At 49.2% G+C, this 21,635-nt stretch overlaps 1 protein-coding gene across 1 annotated transcript in view; it reads left to right on the top strand.

Moving 5' to 3' along the window:
- The first annotated feature begins 688 nt into the window (after nucleotides 1–688).
- Nucleotides 689–21,635, top strand: part of SAG (S-antigen visual arrestin) — a 159,796-nt gene continuing 138,849 nt past the window's right edge. Inside the window, exon 1 of the mRNA XM_069617884.1 lies at nucleotides 689–841. The gene's annotated coding sequence lies outside the window, so the exon portion shown is untranslated. The remainder of the gene's footprint in view (nucleotides 842–21,635) is intronic.

Raw genomic sequence — 21,635 nt, 5'->3', positions numbered from 1 at the left:
TAGATGTACACCTATACTAAACCTTTCACGAAGACAACTCAACGCCCATAGACCCTTTCCCAAAAGCCCACACACATTAACCCACCACACCTACAACCATAAACATGACATCATCTTTACCCATAAAGATACAACCAGGGGTGGGCTGGCAACTAAAAGAGGCCCTGGAAAAATATTTCAAAGTGGCTCCATATTACACATTTTCCATAAGCCCAACTCTTTCCCTTTCAGAACTTTTGGAAATAAAATGGGTTACCACAAAAAAGAGGCCCAGGTTGCAGAGGCCTACTGGGAAATCTCCAGAGTTCCCTATAGGCCAGTCCACCCCTGGCTAAAACCTATGCTCGTCTTCCTTTAGACACCAGGAGGAGGGAGAAACATATACAAGTGTGTGCACGAAAATAGGCCTGTTGGTTGTCCTTTATCGGAAAAGGAGGTCTACTCAGTTTTACAGAGGGCAGAGTGCTGCTGGCAGACACTCTCCTGCTCAGGGGCTGTAAGTGCGAGGAGCTGCGCCCGAGCATGAATGGCCTAGGGGCATTGCACTGGAGGAGCCCCGCCCCTGCCACACCGAGTCCCTCCCTCTGCCCCTCGCGGATAATGCCTAGCTGTGCTGACCTAGCCTGCCATGGATCACTCGCTAATCCGCCCTGCACACCCTGTCCTGCCCTGGGATTATAGGATGGACTCTGCAAACCAGGATGAGTGGGGCAGGCATTACAAAGCCGCTACAAATGGCCCTGGTTGAACTCACAGGGGGGTCATAATCTGAGCAGACGGGGACGTTTGGCAGCAGGGAGACCGGAGGGGCATCGGCAAGGCACCTGCATCAATCACCCAGGTACGAACCATTCGAGTTTGCTTCAAACCTCTCTGCATTCTTCCATACCCGCCTTTTTTTTTGCGGGCTCGCGTCCCTCTGCGCTGACGTTATGAGTGAGCAAATTGGCTTTTTTATTCAAGTAAACGACGCCCAAATGGACACGGGAAGTGCAACTTGTCAAATTCACATTCCGCCAATTTCATTCTTTTGTGGGGTTCTGATTTGTGCACTGCGGATTGTGTCGCTTTTTTCCGATTCTCTCAGGATACGTTTCTTTTTTAATCAATGCGTTTGACAACTTGTATTTGCAATAAGGGTGGTGCGTGTTCACGAAATGAGCAAAACGCAAACTATGATCTAAATATGTTTAAGCATCTGCGTCTCTGAATGACCTCAGATGGTCCAGCAGTAATCCCATCGAATGTATTCAGCAATAGGATTTTTGTTTGTTTGTAGGTCTGGTCTAGTTGCATTTTGCAGGGTTGCCCTAGTTCAGTGTACATTTTACAGACAGACAAGTGTTATGGAGTGCCTTAGTAAGGGGCTGTGTTTTTATTTTATTGGCGTTTTCCTAGGTTAGGTGGTGGATGTTGTGATGTTGAGCAAGGCCGCCTCTGGAGCGGGCGGCGGCAGCCGAATGATCGCGGCCCCCAATGACACAGGTCTACTCGCGGAGCATGCAGGCGCCGCGCAGGAAAAGACACACGACTCGTTGGCTGGCTGCATAAACCCGGACTGGCGCGAAACCGCCAGTTCCGGTGATACCTTTATTTCTCCTCCCCCTCTCCCCGTGTCACGTGACCCTTCCGTCCGGGCACGTGACACCACATTCCTCCCCAAATTGGAGGTAAATTCACATACACTACAGACTACATTTTAGCATGGATTATTGTCTCTTCCGCTAGTCTCTTTACGATATACCCCGTCTATGACATACCCTTTGAGGCGGGATGATGGTTTGGGCTTCTCCCTCAGGCTGTAGCGGGTGTTCCGTCCTTTGGGCGAGGTGTCTGTGGCGGTCCTTTCTTCTGTCTCGATCTCTGGTGGGCGCGGACTATTTGACTCTTCCGGCGTATTTTCGCTGGTTGACGGTGTGGGTCTCTGGGGCGTCTCAGCAGCTTTTTCCTTCGGGGACAGGGGGTGTTCTTCCCACATCTCCGGGGGTACTTTCTTGAAGTGGGATATGTTCCGGGTCACAGTTTCCCCTCCTCGGGTGGCAGTGACCATGCTGTGGTTGGTGGCTTGAACTGTCCACGGATGAACTTCGAAGTTTAGGGACATCTTCTTTGGCTGTGCCCGGTTCTTGACGAGGACTGTGTCCCCGGGGTTTAGTTCTCGATGGTGTGCGCGCCTGGCGACGCTTTCTTGCTCGTTGTGCCTCTTCCTTCTAGCATCCATTTGCGGGATGTCTAACTCGGGTGCAACCCAGTGAGGATGTACGGGGAGTTCCGCCTGTATTGGTACTCCAAACATAAGGGCTGCTGGGCTGATCCCAGTGGCTGAGTGCGGGGTTTGCCGGTGCGTCCTCAGAAATCGGTATACTGCCTTCAGCCAGGGGTGTTTTTGCTCCTTGGCAATTCTGATGACTTTGTTTAGCGACCCCATGAAGCGTTCCGCATCTCCGTTGGCCTGAGGCCATCGTGGGGTGATTCGCTGATGTTTCACGTTTACCTCTTTGAAGAATTCTCGCAGCTCTTGGCTGGTGAATGACGGTCCATTGTCACTCTTCACTTTCCTTGGGATCCCATGCGTGGCGAACATTTTCTCCAGCGTGAGGATGGTGGTTTCAGCATTGGTGGATGACACATGTTCTACTTCGGGGCATCTACTGAATTCATCTATCACTACGAGCAAGTATCCTTCGCCTGCGATGGTGCAGTGGTCAATGCTGACCGCGTCCCATCTTTTGCAGCTCCGTGGTGCACTGTAGATCGGTTCTGGGTTCTCTGGTCTCCTGGACGCTTGGCAGGCTGCGCATGACTCAATTAGTTCTGTGATTCTTTGGTGCATGTTTGGCATCCACATCTGGGACTTGAGGTACGCCGAGGACTTGACAATTCCTTGATGTCCACTGTGCGCTAGTTTGAGCGCTCTCTCTTCGAGGGACTCCGGCAGAATTATGCGGTGACCTTTCAGAAGCACTCCCTCTGGTGCTATCGAGAGTTCGTGTCTAATCCCGAACAGTGCTCTGAGTTTGGTTTGAGCTGGTATGGTGCGGTGGGATGTCGACATGAGATAGGTCTTCCAGCTTCCTGATTGAATGGCCGAGGTAGTGTGTTGTAAAATTGTGTCTTCTCTTGTCTCTTGTATTATTTCTTGCAGCGTCAGGGCTCGTGGCCTGGCGCATGCCACCACATGACAGACGTGCTCGTCTGTTTCTCTTGCGTGATGTTGTTCGCTGTCAGTGGCGGGTCGCGGATGGTGGGACAGATAGTCTGCCGGGTTGTCTGAACCTGGCCGATATTCTACCTCAATGTTGTACGGCTGCAGTTGCAGCATCCACTTCTCTATGCGGGCAGGGGGGTGTGGAGCGGAGCCTCGGAATATTGGTATCAGGGGTTTGTGGTCCGAGAAGACTTTTGCCTGTTTTCCTAATAGGTACACCTTGAAGTGGCGGCACCCCCACAGTATTGCTAAGGCCTCCTTTTCAATGTGGGCATAGTTTTGTTCTGGCTTCGTGAGGGCCCTGCTGGCAAATGCGATGGGGAACACTCTGCCTTCGCTGTCTGTTTGGGTCAGTACGGCCCCTAGGCCTACGGGGCTGGCATCCACGAGGAGTTCAGTCTGTCGTTCTACGTTAAAGAACGCCATGGTTGTGGTAGCGGACAGGGCGTCTTTGATCTGTTGGAATGCACGCTGGTGGACTTCGGTCCACTCCCATCTTTGGTCTTTCTTGGTTAGTTCTCTGAGGGGACTTGCGATGCTTGCGAGGTCAGGGATGAAACGCGCGCAGTAAGTTGCCATCCCCATGAAACTTCGCACCTCCGAGGCAGACTGGGGGGTTTGAAATCTTTTATGTCTTGTACTTTGGATGGGTCAGGGGATACGCCTGCGGCGCTGAAGATGTAGCCGAAAAAGCATAGTTCATCTTTGTTGAATTCACATTTCTCGGCATTGAGCGTCAGACCTGCTCCCTTGAGTCTTTCCAGGACCGCTGATAGTCGCCGGTGGTGCTCCTCCTTGTCTGCGGCGTATACCAGGATGTCATCGCTGATGTTGGTGGTACCAGCTAGCCCTGTGATGACTTTACGGATCTCGTGCTGGAAAACCTCTGCGGCGGATGAAATTCCAAAGTTCAGTCACTTGTACCTCATGAGGCCGAGGTGGGACGAAAATGTGGTGATGTACCGTGATTCTTTGGATAGTCTTAGCTGGTGGTATCCTGATCGGAGATCGAGTTTGCTAAATACTTTCGCCCCTGTGAGGTCTACGATGAGCTCATCAATGGTGGGAGTTACGTGGCGTTCTCGGCCGATGGCTACGTTGGGGAGCCTCATGTCGATGCATATTCTCACTGTGTTCGGTTGTTTCGGCTTCTGGGCTACCACCATAGGCGAGACCCACGGGGTCGGGCCTGATGTTCTCTCGATGATTCTGGCATCCTCGAGTTTGGATAGCTCTTCCTCTACGGCTGTTCGCAGGTGAAATGGGATCCGCCGGTGGCGCACTGCCTTGGGTTCGACGGTGGGGTCTATGTGTAGTTTGATGGACCTCCCTTTCAGGCATCCGATGCCTTGAAATAATTTCTTATGACGACCTAGGATGTTGTTGAGTTCGTCGTGTTGGACGCTGAACGCGAAGTGTATCAGCTTTAGTTTCTCCGCAGTTCTGCAGCTTAATAGGGTTTCGCAACCGGCGTCTACTACGTAGATCCGTGCGCGGCAGTTCGTGTTGTTGTGCGCAAAGTCGGATTTAAACGACCCCTGCACTGGTAGGGGTTTCTTGGATCCATAGGCGTATAGTCTGACTTTCTTCTTGTGGAGTTTTGGTTTTGGGTGAAGTCTGTTGAAGGCCGTCACGGGCATGACGTTAACTGTCGCGCCGGTGTCAATTATCACTTTGAGTGGGTCTCCGTTGGAGAGGACTGTGCACGACGGCCTCTTCTTTTGGCGCGACCGGCCTGATTTGACTGCCGATATTAAGTGTACACGGTGTACTGGTCTTCTCCCCTTCTTCTTCTTCCCTTTGTTCTGTCTGTCGGGGGATGAGCTGCTCTCGCTGTCGTCGCTGTCGCTTGAGCTCGGGGATCTTTGGGACTCATCGACTGCTCTCGCTTTACCTCTCCTCGTTTGTTGGCGGGGATGTTCTTTCGGTGCAAATTTTCTCCGTTGTTCTTGTGTCGTGCGGGAGCTTGGGTCTTTGTTATTCTTGTTTGGCGGGTTCAGGCAGACCGCTGCATAATGGTTGAGGCGATTGCATTTTCTGCATGTGGACCCCCAGACGGGGCAAGAGTCGCCTTTATGCCATGGGCCTCCGCACCATTTGCAGGTTTGATCTCGTCCTTGTGGTTGGTGCGGCTTTTGGTACTGTTTCGGGCGTGTTGATTGTTGTCTGGAGATAGCTGCTACGTCTTCTGCGGGTCCGGGGCTATCTAGCGGTAGTCTCTGGATGGCAGCGTCCATTACTGCTACTTGGTCCTCTGTCTGTTCACGGAGGCGTGCTGTCTCGAGAATGCGTGATAGTCGCATGTTCTTCTCTGATAGAATTGCCCTTCTTAGTTTTTCAGAGGAGATTCCATTGATGATTTGGAGGCGAATGGCGAATTCTTCGTCCGGGAATTCACAGCCTACGGCCATTTCGCGAAGGCGAGCGTGAAATTTGTCTACTGTCTCCCTTTCACGTTGACGTGCCATACAGAAATGGAACCGCTCATAGTCCGGATTGAGGTCAGGCTTAAACATGCTGGTGAGCGCCGCTCTGGCCGCTGCATAGTCAATGTCGCTCCCGCGGTTTGGTAGGGCGTTGAAAAGGCGCAGAGCTGCTGACCCTACGTTGAGCAAGAGGAAGGTGCGCATCTTTTTGGGTGTGGTGATATCTCGGGCCTCTAGATGCATCTCGAATTGTTGCAGCCATATTTGCCACCGGATGGCCGCTCCGCTGGTGAAAGGGTCGAATGGTGGCATGAACGTTGTCAGTGTGGGGTCGCTGCGCTCCTCGGTGATGCTTCTTCTTGATGATGAGGAGCCGGTGCTGATTCTTGTCGGGCTGGTGTTTGGGCTCGACATGCTGCTCTATTAAATGACTTTTGGTGGCTGAGCGTGGCTGGTGAGGTTATCTTGGCTGCTTGGGTGCCTGGTGCGATGGCACGTGGCTCCCCGTGGGGCGCTGCGGTTCTGGGCGGGTCGCGTGCGATGGATCGTGCAGTGGCTACCCTGGGGTGTTGGCGTGGCCGGAGTCTTCTTTTCCTCTTTGTTGTGGAAAACGAATTTTTTTTTTTTTTTTTCTGAGCGTGGGCGGAGCCGGGGTTAACGCTTACCGGCCTCCGCGGAGTTGTCGTGGGTCTGTGGACGCCGCGGCTCCCTCTGATGCTGGGAGGCGTGCAGTCCACACCCGCCTCGTCGCCAGTGTGATGTTGAGCAAGGCCGCCTCTGGAGCGGGCGGCGGCAGCCGAATGATCGCGGCCCCCAATGACACAGGTCTACTCGCGGAGCATGCAGGCGCCGCGCAGGAAAAGACACACGACTCGTTGGCTGGCTGCATAAACCCGGACTGGCGCGAAACCGCCAGTTCCGGTGATACCTTTATTTCTCCTCCCCCTCTCCCCGTGTCACGTGACCCTTCCGTCCGGACACGTGACACCACAGATGTCAAAACTTGCCCAGCCAGTGAAAAGGTAGGAGGGATGCAGTTGACAAGTGGTCGTTGACTAGGAAGTTACAACTTCCAAGCAAACAGGTCAGAAATGAGATCACAATGGAAAGGGAATGCTCGGATTACTTACTGGTTATCTTCATTATTCCTAGTCCTACCTTTCTTCGTACCAGTACTACTACTAGATCCCCCCTCCCCCACTCCCCCCTCACGACTGGACATACTGGAGGAAGTCAGGTACGACACTCTCTTTGTCGGAGGGCAGGGAGTGCCCCAGTAGTGGCTTTGAGGATGAAATTTGGGATTGTTGCTGGTCAGGGACAGGGCCCCTTCATGAGTAAGTACTGGGACGAGGAAGACGGACATGGAAGTAATGATCAATTATTCAACCTAACAAGAACATTCGGGCTTAATTGGTATACGTGTTTGGAAGTGTAGGGGCCTAGTGTTTTTGGGGAGCCCCCTTTAGTGCTACAAAGATCAGAAAACCTGAATCAGCTGCAGTTTAGGAGGAAGGAAGGGGGTTAGACTAGCAAGGGGGAGAGGTAAGGGGGTAGTCCCAGGTGTGTTGTGAGATGGGCTGCAGGCAAAGGGAGGCAGGGAGAAGAGGGCTGAGCCCTTAGAGGATATCTGGAAAGGCCATGTTGAGCATCTGCACCTTCACCACTCCTTTGCATCTGAAGTCATTCTCTTCTGGTTCCCAGGCTGTTGGGAGTGCATTCCAGAGCTTGGCTGCATTATACACAAAGGATCTACCTTTGTTCTTTTTTCTTTGGATTTGTGGCCCAATGGGCTTTTTGTTTTTCATATGAGCGATCTGCTGTCGATGGATGAAATGCACGTTACGACACACCCCCAGAAACCACATAGTGAACAGTATGCTATACTGAATTAAACCTGCCCTGTGATTTCTTTTTTTTTTCTTGTCTTATTGAGGAGCTTTTGGGGTATTCACTAGTATGTTATGTGTTAACTAGGTCCTCACATGCATAGCTCACAAGAATAGAAAAGTAACAAGTGGGCCGCTCCATTTTTGTGAGGTACTCAGACGCGTAGCAGTGTTGGATGGAGTGTTTGTGCAGCGCAAGATATCTTAAGCCCCATATCTGACCACTATTTCGTTGGGTGATCCTAACATGTCATCAACAAGAACTAGAGGCTAGTTTGTGGTGCGCCTGATCTACAGATCATCGCTAATATCTTTTTTTTCTTCTTGTTGGCCCACAATTTTAGTGCATTTTGGGGACATGAACCACACACCTGTCTTTGTGTTGCCTTGTAGCATTTGGGAAATCGCCCTTTCGGGGGGGACTAGGTCTGTCTGCCTTTTATACAGTTAATGAGTGGGGTCAGCAGATATAACCCTTTCCGCTGGATTTGCAGGCGGGTAGAGGGGGTGAAGCTGTCTGTTCTTCTCCTTTACCTGCTCATTTAATATTGATTTGGACATTGTATTGTGGATGCCCCATCCAGCTGCCAGTCCTCTTTTTTTCTTTTTGTTGTTGTCAATCTTAGTTTGATTGTTCCTTTTATAGCGGACTACAAGCAGGGCTCAAATCAAGGGAATACGAGAGTAGGGCGTCTGCCCACTTTTTTTAGAGGGTGGACGCCCCCCTCCCTGTGTGTTTTCAATGAATGAAAACACATTTTTTAAAGTGCTGTTGGCACTTGATAAAGAGAGCCATGTCCAGGATACCCAGGTCGCACGGTTGAGAGACAAGACACTTAGCCGGCGATCACAAGACTCTCTAAGCAAAGAGAGGTATAACACTCATATTGACTCTTTGCTGTACAGGAGACGTTTCGTTACACATTTTAAGACAAAGGGTGAGCACATTTTGTATCTAGTAGGCAATGCTTTAAGAAAATAGGTTATATTGGCAAATGCTTATTTGTCCTTTGCACTTTCTTGAGTTGGGACAGCCACCCTACAATGAAATATGAACATTTCTTTCAATTTGCATTCACTGCCTGTGATGTCACGTCCCACTCCATACGACAGAGTTCCCCCCACTTTTTTTAAGACTCGAGCCCTGACTACAAGTGCCAGAATGCCAAGGAAAACTAGGACTGGCGAGCGCCACAGTTCTGTCTCTCCTATGGGTCAATCATGCGATGATTGGAGATGTCAGTGTTTTGCAAACTTGCTTTAATATGACGAGCTGATCTGCCCTGACTGTCTATTTAACCCCCGTTTTATTGAGTCACTGCGCCACTGTCCATTGTCACTGGCAGTTTGGGGAGTGCCAAGCAGTGGGACATTTCACAAAGTGCTCCAATCCTCCCATGCCACGTGCAAACGTTTCACCCAGTATTAGCTGGCAAGGTCATATCACGTGCAGTTCATTTAGTCTCATGTTTCCTATTTTAAATACGCCTGTATGTAATCATTCTTACACGTTGCACACAACACATGTTGCAACTCAGGCCCGGTAGATTTCTGCGGCAGGCTCAGCGACCCAACGTCACACTTCGGTGCTGCTCTTTTCTATATCATTACCTTATTTGGTATACAGTAGTTATGTTGTTTTCAGTCAGCCAGTCAGTATTAACTTTATTCGGCCATGAGGCCATCAAAGTACAACATATACACAGCACAAAACTTATAAATAATTACAATAGCTCAATTTACCATTCAAACTTCTGTACTGTAGGGAAGCAATAGCTAAAATGGTAACGGCCCCCAGGCCCTCCTGGAATCAGTGGACCATACCTCCGTTGGGATCTGATCAATTGGGCAAGTGGGCTGCCACCCCACTTTTGTTGACAAGCCCCCCCCCCAGATCGTTTTCCCTTATGTGACTACATCAGCTCCGGAGAGCAAAGGGGGCTGGGACCTGGTTCCAGTGGGGTAAACCTTATTGGGTTGGGGGAATGCACTGATTTCAATCATGCTACGTGGTGACAAGAACTGCCTCGTAGCTATTCCCAATATTCCATTGGCCACTCTTTGATCCCTCAATTCAATGCAAATGGAGTCGGAGGAACACCCCCATTGTGATGAGTTCTTATGATATTGTCACTGATTAGGGAATGGCATCCACATACTGTTCAAAGCCAGAGAGTACATTTGTTATTTAGAGTGTCCCTCTACTCAAACTGGACACAGGGACCTTTAGGGGCATTATGCAAGAAGATCTGCCCACCCCCCCTGCAAGTCCCTCTCATATTTTCACACTCCTTGACTTGGCCTCATCAGGGTCTTAGGACTCTGCAGCTGGCATTATTGGGGGCCAATTTGGGCTCTATGTAACCTGCCACTCCACCGTGATTGTAAGCCCAGAATTTGATTCTCGGCCTCCGGTCATCCTGCCCCTGCACAGCCCATGGTAGAGTTTGAGCAGCCTTAAGCTGCCGAGTAGGAATTTCAGCTTGAGTGCTGGGCTCGGTTTGCATCAAGGGCCTCTTCTCAGGCTGGGAAATGCTGGTGCTAGCAGTGGCAGTCAAAACTGGGTCCGTTGTCTGGGTACAATGTGGTCTATTGGGTGCTGGCTGGGGAACCCTTGTAATGTCCTCCAAGCTAAGTTGATGTTCCCCCCATAGCGCCACTTCTTCTATGGTTTTCGACGATAAACATAAACAGCTTCTTTTTTGCTGCCAATTCGCTTAGCATGAGGTTGCATTTGCATTCCGATGGCAGACCCTCGTTAGCTTGTTCTGAGGTGGGGGGTGACAAGTGTTCCAATGGGGGCAGATGTGCAGACAAAATTGGTACTTGACTGGCATCCTTTTCCAACACACAGGACCTGTGCCTTGTCTTTGTGGTCATTAGAACCTCTTGTAAGGGATGTAAGTGGGTTGGTCCTGGGTGATGGAGGCCTTACCCCTGCAGCATTTTCGAGGGGGTGCTGGGCACTATGTTCTGGGTTGAAATATCCATGCCACCATCAGAACTAAATAAGTTATAGTTTAGGACATTGCCTCCATCAGGGCTAGGAGATATAGGAACGTTTCGGGCTGCAGTGATGCTGAAATCTGTGGATATTGTGGAGGGTACAGTTGGCTCGTAATCCCCAAGGGTGGCCTTTCGTGGATCAGGCTCCCCCCCCCGCCCTTCAGAATGGTTCCTATGGTAAGGAACTGAGAGTGTCGGGTCTGTGTGCAAGGCAGTCTGAACCATAGCTCCCTGTGGTGTGAATGATCACTCTACTGTCATTTCTGGCACTATCGTTAATGGGCGAGTTATCCTCTTCATGCAGGTCGGTGGCTTTGCTCTCCATGACATCCAGAGTACTCCCAAGAAAGTGGTTAATTTCTTTTATATGCAGGTAGGCATAACCTGTAAGCTTAATAGGGCTGTGGAGCTCCCCCTTGGTTCTAACCGGGTCAGCACCCGGTACAAGGTGCTGTGCTAGCAATTTCCATTTTACTGATGGAATTTTCCTCTTGGTTTGGTGAACACTGGGAAGCTTTGTGAGGGTTGGGGGGGGACCGGTCGTATGCGCCGTTAAAGCTGTTACAGCCGTAGTAAGCATACTGGGATAGGTGGCTGCTGATGGAGATGGAATCAATAGCTCAGGCAGATCAGACATGTCTCCTTATCACAACTCCTCACCTTGTGCACTGAAGAACTTCTCCACTCTTCTCAATTAGGCAGTGCTCTCTGGTGCACAAACTCAGATGAACACAGGATGGTCTTTAACCCCGCGGGCACCTAACAACCTCCGGGAGCCCAACACCTGCGCCCTTCTCCTCTGGGCCTGAGGGAGATGATGGTGTTGGGGCGTGGCCTCTGGTGCTCTGTTACGGTGGCCCTCCTGGGCCAGGAAACAAAAAGCAAAGTGCGGGAATGGGAGCCCAACACCCACGCCCTTGTTTTACATAGAAGTGATATGTTAGCTGACCCTATATTACGAAAAGGGTGCAAAGAAACCATGAGGCTTACTGATTCCCCTGACTGTCGCAGGGAGGGGGAGGCCTGGCGCAGCGCTCCATGCTCAACCATTTAACGCTGTGGCTCTTACTGGCTCCTGGTAACCATTTGATCGTACTCCCTACAGGTCCTTCCTACTCCTCTCTAGTTCACTTTACTTCTCTCTATTCCCACATGTTCATACCAGTTTTCACTATTCATTAATTGCAGTCCATTCATTCCTCCAGTTTCTCATTATTCCTTCTACACCTAATTCCCCCTACTCACCACTTCATTCCTCTATACTACCTCACCACCATTATTAATACTCCCCTACTCTTCCTACTGCCTATTAGTCTCCCATCCGTCCTCTTTACCCCCCACAACTCACAGTATCCCATGTCCCCATTCTTCACCATTCTTTTATCACCAGTGTAATCTCCATGTTAACACCCCACTCCTCATGTTACGGGTATTCTTCATCAATTCTCTTTAGTTCGCAACACCGATCCTTGCCTCTCCAATTCACTCCTCATTTCACTGTAGGTTCCCCATTTCCTCATTCCTCACTGGTCTTCCTCATTATTCCCAATTCTTCTAATCTATTCACCTTATCATTACTTCACTCAAGAGTTCCCCATGTCATCGCCAGTTCTCCAAAATGCTCTTTGCTTTTCCAACTCATTCTATGCCCAACACCTCCTACACATCCCCTCCACTCTTCCTTACTCCTCGTCCTGTAGCTTCGATCCTCTCTACTTCACCCTTTTCCCTCTTCCATTATCACCATTGCTCGCTACTCTTCATCGCCTCATTCCTCCATTTGTCAAACATTTCTCCTTATACCCTTTCTCTCTGCCCCATTCCTCTGTACTCCTCCCCAAATCTGTCTGCACGCTGCCCCATTGCTTACACCACCCAACTATCTTTCCCATTGCCCCTACTTTTCCCGCTTCCCTGTCCCATTCCTGCCACCTCTTCAGCCTGTGTGCCTTATTTCCCTTACCTCTCTACTTCATGTTCCCTAGCTTCATTCCCACTTCCCGATTTCTCCCTATTCCCTTATCTTATTTGCCCTGTTTCTCATTACTTCCTGCCCTATTACCCCCTTCTCAATTATTACCTCACTCTTAACCTGTATCTTCCTACACTTTCTACCTCAATTTGCACTACTACCTTTCCCCTTGCCCTGTTCCCATTACTCTGTGCCTTGTTACCCCCTGTTCCCTTCTCACCTCACTCTTGACCTGTATCGCGCTACTTCCTGTTATTTTAATCTCAATTAACTCTACTGCTTTTCTGTGTGCCCCACTCAAACTACCTCGCTCCACTTATACCCGCATATCATCAATCCATTTGATAATGTGTTCCCCCCCAGTGGCAGATTGGCCTACTGAGAACTCTTGCACAATAGGCCGTTTTTGGGGGGTACCGTAGTTCTTTGATACTCTAACCCCTTTCCCATGCACCCTTCCCACTTCCTTTCCTCTCCCCTTATCACCGAAATGCCTTTGTTGTGTTTTAACTACTTTTTAATCCCTATATAATAACAATACTGCTTTAAAATTCACTATTTGGACCAATGTTTCCCACATTTTCTTGAGGGATAACCCTCTAAACAGTATTTATAGGGGCTGCATTTGTTTTCGACATGTAAAATGTGGCCATTGACAGGGGCCCTTTTTCTTCCTAGTCTACCCCTGGTTCCCCCGATTGGACGATTTGCATAAGAAATCAAGGAACACCCATGAAAGTCTTGTTTATATCTAAGGATTCGAAGTCTTGTAGCCTGTTGTCACATGCACCCATTCTTGGAAGGGGATTTTCCAATCTGCCGGATCTATCAGTCCATATTTAAAAAAACAATTTAGACCCCTTTCCTGAGGGCGTAGAGTTGCCATGCCAACTTCCTCAGTCGATCGAGTGGTGCAGAGGCACAGAGCTGCTGCCTTTGAAATATGGGGTCCTCATCAATATAATCAACTTTTCAAAAGGTGATTAGTTGTGCTGCATTTTAATACAGCCTGTTATATCCAAAACAATGTAGACCAATAAAATCATGCCAGCCTTAGTAATACGTGTAACGGTACTAAGTGAAGAAATCGATTTGATACAATCGATTTCTTAAAAGATCGATTTAGAAAGACTGCTCCGCGTTTCGTAGGTGAGCTGTGCAGTCATGATCCATGATGTGTGGATGTTCTGTAGAAGTGTTTGCGTGCTGTCAGGTCAGTGCTCTGGAGTGGATCTTGTTGCCATCGCTTCTGGAAAGAAGGATGAGATATACGTTGGTGAGGTGCACGTTCCTTACCACGCACGCAGGCTTGTAGATTATGTGTGGGCGAATGTATTGTGAGTACTGTAAAATAACAATAATTCTTACTCATGTAACACACTAAAGACATTAATTCAGATAGAAATGACAAGTGGACGGATTGAGAAAAGGATTGTGGGGTTACAAGTAGTCTTCCATAAAAAGTGTAGCAGCTCAGCTGTCATGTGTGGATACTGCTTTACTAAGAATGTAGCATGCACACAGCAGAAACACCTAAGAGTTGATGTAACTCTCCCATTGCATGAAGAACGGCCAAGCGGAGGAGTGCTGCTACTGTCCCATTACACATATAACAATGTTAATGTTAAAGGATATTTGTACTCCGCACTATCACCACCGGAGTGGTCCCCTGGCGCTCTGGCGGATCTGAAAAGGAAAGTGGGTGAGTTAGTGGGAACGAGTGGGATAAGTACAAGAGAACAGTGATGTGCTGTTGGCAGCTTCAGTTCGGTTAACACAGTTCGCTGAGCTTGGAGGTGCTTTCCGGTCGGTAGCCGTTATGTGCTGTTGTGTGAAGCTATGTGTGGTTTGTTTTGTTGTTGTGGTGTAGTGAAGTTTGTGCTGTTTGTTGTGCATTGGGGTTGTGGTTGTGTTTGGTTAGAGTTTGAGAGGTGTATGCAGAGGGGTGAAATTGTTAGTGGGTTGGTTATTGGCCTCGCTATCTAGAAGTGATATGTGCTAAATTTTCACATTCTTTCTAGATGTGGCACGTGAATATCTCTGCATTTCTATCTGGATCCGGCAATGGCTAATATTCACAATCCTGTCTATATATGAGGCACGCCAATATTCCCAATTATATCCAAATGTGGCAATGGCCCACCTTCAAAATCCTGTCTAGATCCTAAGCAAGCTCGCATTCACAATTCTATCTAAATGTGGCATTGGTAATATTCCCAATGCAGTCTAGATGTGGCAATGGCTAATATTCGCTATTCTATCTAGATGTGACACTGGTCGACATTCACAATCCTGTTTAGATGTGACTCATGCCAATGTTCACAATTCTATCCAAGTGTAGCACTTGCTAATATTCACAATCCTATCTAGATGCGACGCAGGCCAACGTTCACAATTCTATCTAAATGTGGTACTTGCTATCATTCACAATTCTGTCTGGGTCCGGCGCAGGCTAATGTTCACAATTCTATCTAAATGTGTTACTTGCTAACATTCACAATTCTATGTGGCACTTGCTAACATTCACAATACTATCTAAATGTGGCACATGCTAACATTCACAGTTCTAAGTGATGTGGCTGTCCTATTAAAAGTATAGTAGCCCTGCTGTGAAGTGTTAATTACTTAGTCATTAAATGAATAGTAGCTATGCTGAGAAATGTTAAGTACTTGGACAAACCGTCCAACATCAAAAAAGGGCCCACCTAACGATCTATCAGAGAACGAGAATGACAACCAGAAAAAGATTATTGATCAGCAAATCTTTACCAAGAAGCCCCAAAAAGGAGCCCTTAAGGTGTCGTTGAAAACAAATATAAAAGGATCCACAGATCGTCAAGTGAGATAAAAGGAATTTAAAGCCTACACAGAAGAACAAACTGTGATCAACCAGGACATTACTATGGCCCTATACAGGCATATCCGTTAACAACAAAATAAGTTATGGATATTCGGATATTGGAACACCAGAGGTCACAGTCATTTGTTGAACGATAAGGACATTACAAAAGGACACATAGATGTAATATGCCCCCAAGAAACCTGGCTGAAGCTTTCCTTAAACCTAGATGGTTACTCTTCATATCTCAACCGAGCCTATGTTGATCGGAACGGCAGACCCGCTGCGGCCTACTTACCCTTATTAAGAATGGAGTTGGCATTAAGGTATCCAGGATTTATAACCCTAACTCTTTTGTACAAATGATACATGTCACTCTAAAAACCAACACAAGTAAAAGACCAACTCCGGGCATAATAGTAAACATTTATTGGAACTCTGCAATGATAAAAGCTGCACCTCTTTTACATCTAATATCAGAAGCAATAGACCTTTTCACCGGAATGTACGCTGACAGATTCATCATACTGGGAGGAGGCTTAAACATCCCCTGTATCGATGAAAGAGGAACTATAATCGATGAAGAAGAGGAGTATACCATAGAACATCTGCAATGTGCAGCTTCATGGCTCAGGATAATGCAATCCAAAGACCTTTTTCTTCTGAATGGCCAAACGAAAGGAGACCAACCTCCAAATATGACATGGTCAAACCATTGTCACTCATCATACGTGGACTATATATCTGTCTCGTCAGACATACTAGGAGACATAAATAAGCTAGAGGACACTAAAAAATAAACCAGTGATCATGCCTTTCTGAAGGTGACATGGAATAGAAAGAATTGCAGTAAAGAAGAGCGTTGCTGCCCACGTATAGAGGTAAATACCAGAAAAACCTGTCTAAATTGCGCTCCTAGGAAATCGTCAGAATACTAGATGGCTTTATACAACAATGGGAAGAAAGTGCCAACATAAACTATGTGCCCCTTCTGCTAGAATTCACAAGACCAGCTAAAGCGAGACAAAATCTCCACCCGCTCTACATGAACCATGAGAAGATAAAACAAGAAAAGAAAAGGCTAAACAAAGATCTGAGAGGGATAAAAAAAAAGTTGGACAACAAAAAATAGCTTCACAGTCTTGAAAAAGCAAAAAACAAGATATAGAAACTGGCTGCATGGGTATAAGGCAGCACTGACTCAAAATGATGCAGAAGCCATTTTAAAAGCACTGGCTAACAAGAACTCAAGACAGAAATGACAATGGCTAAATAATCCTACTACACCCAACCGAGTCCCCTTCTTCAATGTGGTAAGTGAAGAGGCCTGGTGTAATTTCTATGCAGATCTATTTGGGATGAGATTGTGCCTTCCGAAAGAACTGAATAACGAGCAGAACCATACTTGGACCATCCCGATGGACATTCTTGATCTGGAGCTCCTTATAAAAAAGCGAGCTCATCGAATGCACCAGGCCCAGATTGCCTAACAAATGCAATGATAAAAAATCACAAAGAGGCATGGATCCCATTAATCTTTGATCTTTTTACCTAGGCCCAGAGATCGGGAACAATCCCTGATTCTTGGAGGAAAGCTATTATCGTAACCATCTTGAAAAAAGGAGACCGTATGAACCCCCTCAAACTATCGTCCGATAACCCTTAGATGTTCTGGGTAAACCTTTTACGGCCTTATTATTAAAACCATTGAGAAAATGGATAAAGGAAACCAATGTTTCTGATCCGTGACAATCGGGCTTCGTCCCAGGTGTAGGGATGGAATTCCCATGGGGGGATGGACCTGTTATGATCTTTTTTTTTTTTTTAATTCTCTTTATTGAAATTTTCAACAAATATAACATACCCCAAAAGAACCCCCCCCTCCCTTTCCACCCCCTGATGCTGTCCCAAGAGTGCACTGATCGAAACTCCTTCTTGACGGTCCTGTAGGATTATTCCAAGTCCAAAAGCCTCAGACGTTGCGGGCACCAGCCCATCCCGAAGCCGTCCCTAAGAAAACTGAGGACCTCCCCCCACTCCCCTGCAAAGTTCTGTATTGCGTGATTAATTGTGTATGAGGCCCATTCCAATGCCACCATCTCCCAAATTTTACGCAACCAGTCTTGGAACAGCGGGACATCTGGACTTTTCCATCTTCGAGCGATAATTGTCATAGCCGCTAAGGTGAGCATCACCCTCGCTCTCTCCCCGTCCCTTGGACCCTTTGTGGCTGCTGTTGGCCTCAGACCTAGTAGGGACCATTCCGGAGGTATGCTTCCCTCTGATCCAAACACTCGGACCATTGCCCATTTAACGTCCTCCCAGAACGGGGCTATTTTCGGGCAACCCCACCAGATGTGCTCCACAGTGCCCTCTTGGCCACATCCCCCCCAACATTTCCCCTATAATCCCGGGTAGATCCTACACAGACGAGCTGGGGTATAATGCCACCCATATAGTATCTTGTACCAGGTTTCTCGGATCTGCGAGTCTCTCGCCAGTTCAGGGATCTTCTTCCATAGCCGTTCCCATTCCAAATGTCCCATTTCCCTGCCCACTATACCTTCCCCCCTTCCCATAAACGCCCACCGTGGCCTTGGGACTGCCCCATCAAGAATCTTATAAAGTTGCGAGATAAGGCCCTTTGACCCATCATTGGTTGTCAAGAATTTCTCAAAAGAGGTGAGCGGTCTCGTGGCCACCTCCTTATTCGTGGGGTGCAGGAGCCAATGCCGTAACTGAGAGTATCTTAACCTTTCCCCCTCCCCCAAAGCAAAGTCCCTTTTACAATCCACAAAAGTACTGATCTCCCCACCTATGAACATGTCTCGTATCCACCGACAGCCACCCTCCCGCCAGATCCTGAATGCCGCCACTTCCAAACCAGGAGTGAAGTGTTTATTGTTGAAGATAGGAGTAAAGGGGGATGGGAATGTTGTAATGCCCTTGCGTCGAACCAGGCTGTCACAATTGTCTGCAACCAATTTGGTAATGGAACTCAAATACATATGGTCCGGCCGGTGTTGTCTGGGTAGCCACAGAACCTCCCTAAACTCATGCCTTGTAACCGCCCTGTCCATCTGCACCCAGTGTATCCCCTCCCTCTCCCGCAACCATTCCTTGATCACCCTCAACTGGGTCGCCTCGTAGTACTGACGAAAATTGGGAAGCGCTAGACCACCCCGGCTCCTCGGGGCCATAAGCAGCTGCCTACTCACCCTTGCCCTCTTCCCCTCCCATATAAACTCATTCGTCAACACCTGGAGTTCCCTAAAGAAGCCGGCCCGGGACTGCCTGGGGGACAGCCTGGAAGAGGTAAAGCAACCTCGGAAGAATGACCATTTTTATAGCTTCCAATCTCCCTAACCAGGAGATCCGAAGATTTCGCCAATGAAGGAGATCTTTCTTAATTCTTTTCAAGAGCGGGGGGAAGTTTGCCCCGTACCACCCCTTTAGGGTCGGAGTAATTCTCACTCCCAAATATGTAATGCCCCCCGGGGGCCAGGCAAAGGGCGTGGACTCCCTCAGCGCCTCCCTCTCCTCCCTTTCCAACGTCAGGGCCATCAATTCGGATTTATGCATGTTTATGCGCAGCCCGGATGCTTCCCCAAAGTCCTCCAACAACAGCCTGCATTGCCTACTTGACTCTATAGGGTTGGTCAGGGCAAGGAGCATGTCGTCCGCGAAAGCTGCCACTTTATGTTGCCTACCCCAAACGGTATCCCCGTATCCCTTCCGAGACGCAAATTGCCTGCAGGAGGGGCTCCAGATAGATCGCATAAAGTCTGGGCGATAGGGGACATCCTTGCTTTGTGCCCCTCTGGAGATGGAACGGCCTAGAAAGGGTTCCATTGACCACCACCCTCGCTCGAGGACCCTCATATTTCGCCTTAACCATCTGTAGATAGGAGCCCCCTAGCCCCATTTTATCCATGGTCTTGAAAAGGAAGGACCATTCCACCCAGTCGAACGCTTTTTCAGCGTCTTAAGATAAAAGCGCCGCCGGGGTACTATCTTTTCCGCCTTTTCCACCAGATGGGCCACCCTTCTGATATTGTCCGCTGTCTGCCTCCCCTTCACAAATCCCGCCTGGTCCTGGTGGATCAGATCCGGGAGAAGCCCCTCCAGTCTGTTCGCTAAGAATTTAGTGTATATTTTAGCGTCTACATTAATAAGCGCTATTGGCCTATAGGAGGATCGTTCAAGAGGGTCCTTGCCCGCCTTCAGGATTAAAGAGATTTTAGCCTCTTTCATGGAAGGGGTGATCTGCCTGCTATCCTTTAAAGGAGTTGAAGAGGTATGTCAACTGCGGTACCAGCACTCCGGAAAAAGTCTTATAAAAAGATGCGGAGTACCCGTCGGGTCCTGGGGCCTTACCTGCGGGCAACTTCCGGATGACCCCCTCACTTCCTCTTCCGTTATGCTCTGTTGAAGAGCGATCTGCACCTCCCCCACAATTTTACCCAAGTTAACCCTTTCCAGGAATTCCTCCTGAGCTTGGTCTCAGGGGTGCTGCGACGTGTACAAGGACTTGTAAAATTTCGCCATCGCTTCTAGAACATCCTCAGTTTGAGTAAGCCTGTCCCCCGAATCTGAGTTAAGCGCCGCGATAGTGTTCCTTGCGGCCGCTCCCCGAAGGAGGCGAGCTAGCAGGGCGTCCGCTTTATTCCCATTAGCACAGAATTTTTGCCACACAAGAAGCAGAGCCCCTTCCGCTTTTTTGGTGCAGAGGATCCCCAGTTGCCCCACCGCCCTCCTATAGCCCTTCTGATTAGATCTACTGGGGTTCGCCACCATCCTGCCTCTCGCCTCCTCGACCTCAGCCTCCAGGTGGGACTCCAGGACCTGTAACTGTTTCTGTGTTTTTGCCTTGGCTGCTATAATTTCCCCCCTCTTCGTGGCCTTAAACGCGTCCCATCTCATAGCTTCCCCCGTGTCCCCTCTCTTATTCCTGTCAAAGAATTCTCGCATCTTGCCCTCTAGCTCCTCCCTTATCAAGGGATTCCTCAACAGGTACTACGGGTATTTCCAACTCCACAAATCCCTCTTCCTCTCTCCCAGGTCCAACTGCATGGTGAGCGTTTTGTGGTCAGCTATACCCATGGGCCCCACCTCTATCTCCTTGACCTTACCTACTAAATCAGCTGAGACCCAAATATAGTAAATTCTGGACTATGTCCCGTGGACTTCAGAGAGGAAGGTATAGCCCTCCGCGTCCCTTCTTAATTCCCTCCAAACATCTCTCAGCCCCATGCTCATCACCTTGTCCCTCAGCTCCGCAGAGGCCACCGCTCCCCCTCCCCGGTCCCCGGACCGCCCCGACCTATCCTTAGCCTTGTCCCATACAATATTTAGATCACCCATTAGGATCACCCGGCCCCTCGCCCAGTCCCCTAATCTCCCCAAAAGGCCACGGAGGAAGGAGTCCTGCCCCGTATTGGGCGCATAAATAACCCCTATTGTGTACATTTCTTCTGCAATTTTGCCTCTAACCACGACATATCTACCCGCTTTATCCCTTAGAACATCCTCCATCCGCAAGTTCACCGTACTCCTGATGGCCGGCGCTACCCCCCTGCTTTCGTTGGGCCAGCCGCTTGAAAAACCTGATCGAACCCCCTTAACCTTAAGCGATGTTGATCTTTGCGAAGCAAATGGGTTTCTTGCAACCCCAGAAAGTCGGGGTTTTCCCGCCTCGTAAATTGCTCCAACTTTTTCCTCTTCAGCGGAGTGTTGAGGCCCTGCACGTTATGCATCACCCATTTGAACTGTGACAAAGTATCGTTTCCCGCCTATTGTATCCCCTCCTCCTGGCCCGCTTCCTCTCGTTCGCTCCATGCCCAGCATCCAACTACATGGACCTTGTGTACCTTACCCCTTGGACAGCACCCGAAGGAACCCCCCACCCCCCCTGACCCGCCCCCCCTTCCCAACCCCTGAAAACCTTAACTCCAGGCCATCCCGTCCCCCTCCTCCCCCACTAGACCTCCACACACTTTCCGATCCCATGATGTTTGCTCTTAGCTCCCACCCTCCCCTCTACTTCAAAAAGACCCAAAAACAACCTTTTTGTCCACCACCCCATCTTATTGTCGGGGACCGATTCAGCTCTCCTCGCTCCCAGATCTTTCCTCCCCCGCTGGCCCCGTTCCCCCCCCTTTTTCCAGGGGCTCTCCTCCGTGCGGGCCTCTTCCCTTCACCAACCACCGACCATTCTCATGGTCTGGACCGCATCTCACTACCTCCCCCTGGCGTGCCCCCCGGGCCCGCCGCACCCCCTCCCCCGTGCGGCTCC

The sequence above is a fragment of the Ambystoma mexicanum genome, chromosome 10, assembly GCF_040938575.1.
Source record: "Ambystoma mexicanum isolate Mex_15411 chromosome 10, UKY_AmexF1_1, whole genome shotgun sequence".
NCBI classification, from domain to species: Eukaryota; Metazoa; Chordata; class Amphibia; order Caudata; family Ambystomatidae; genus Ambystoma; species Ambystoma mexicanum.
Note: the sequence above shows the minus strand (reverse complement) of the source record. Positions and strands in the feature narration are given on the sequence as shown.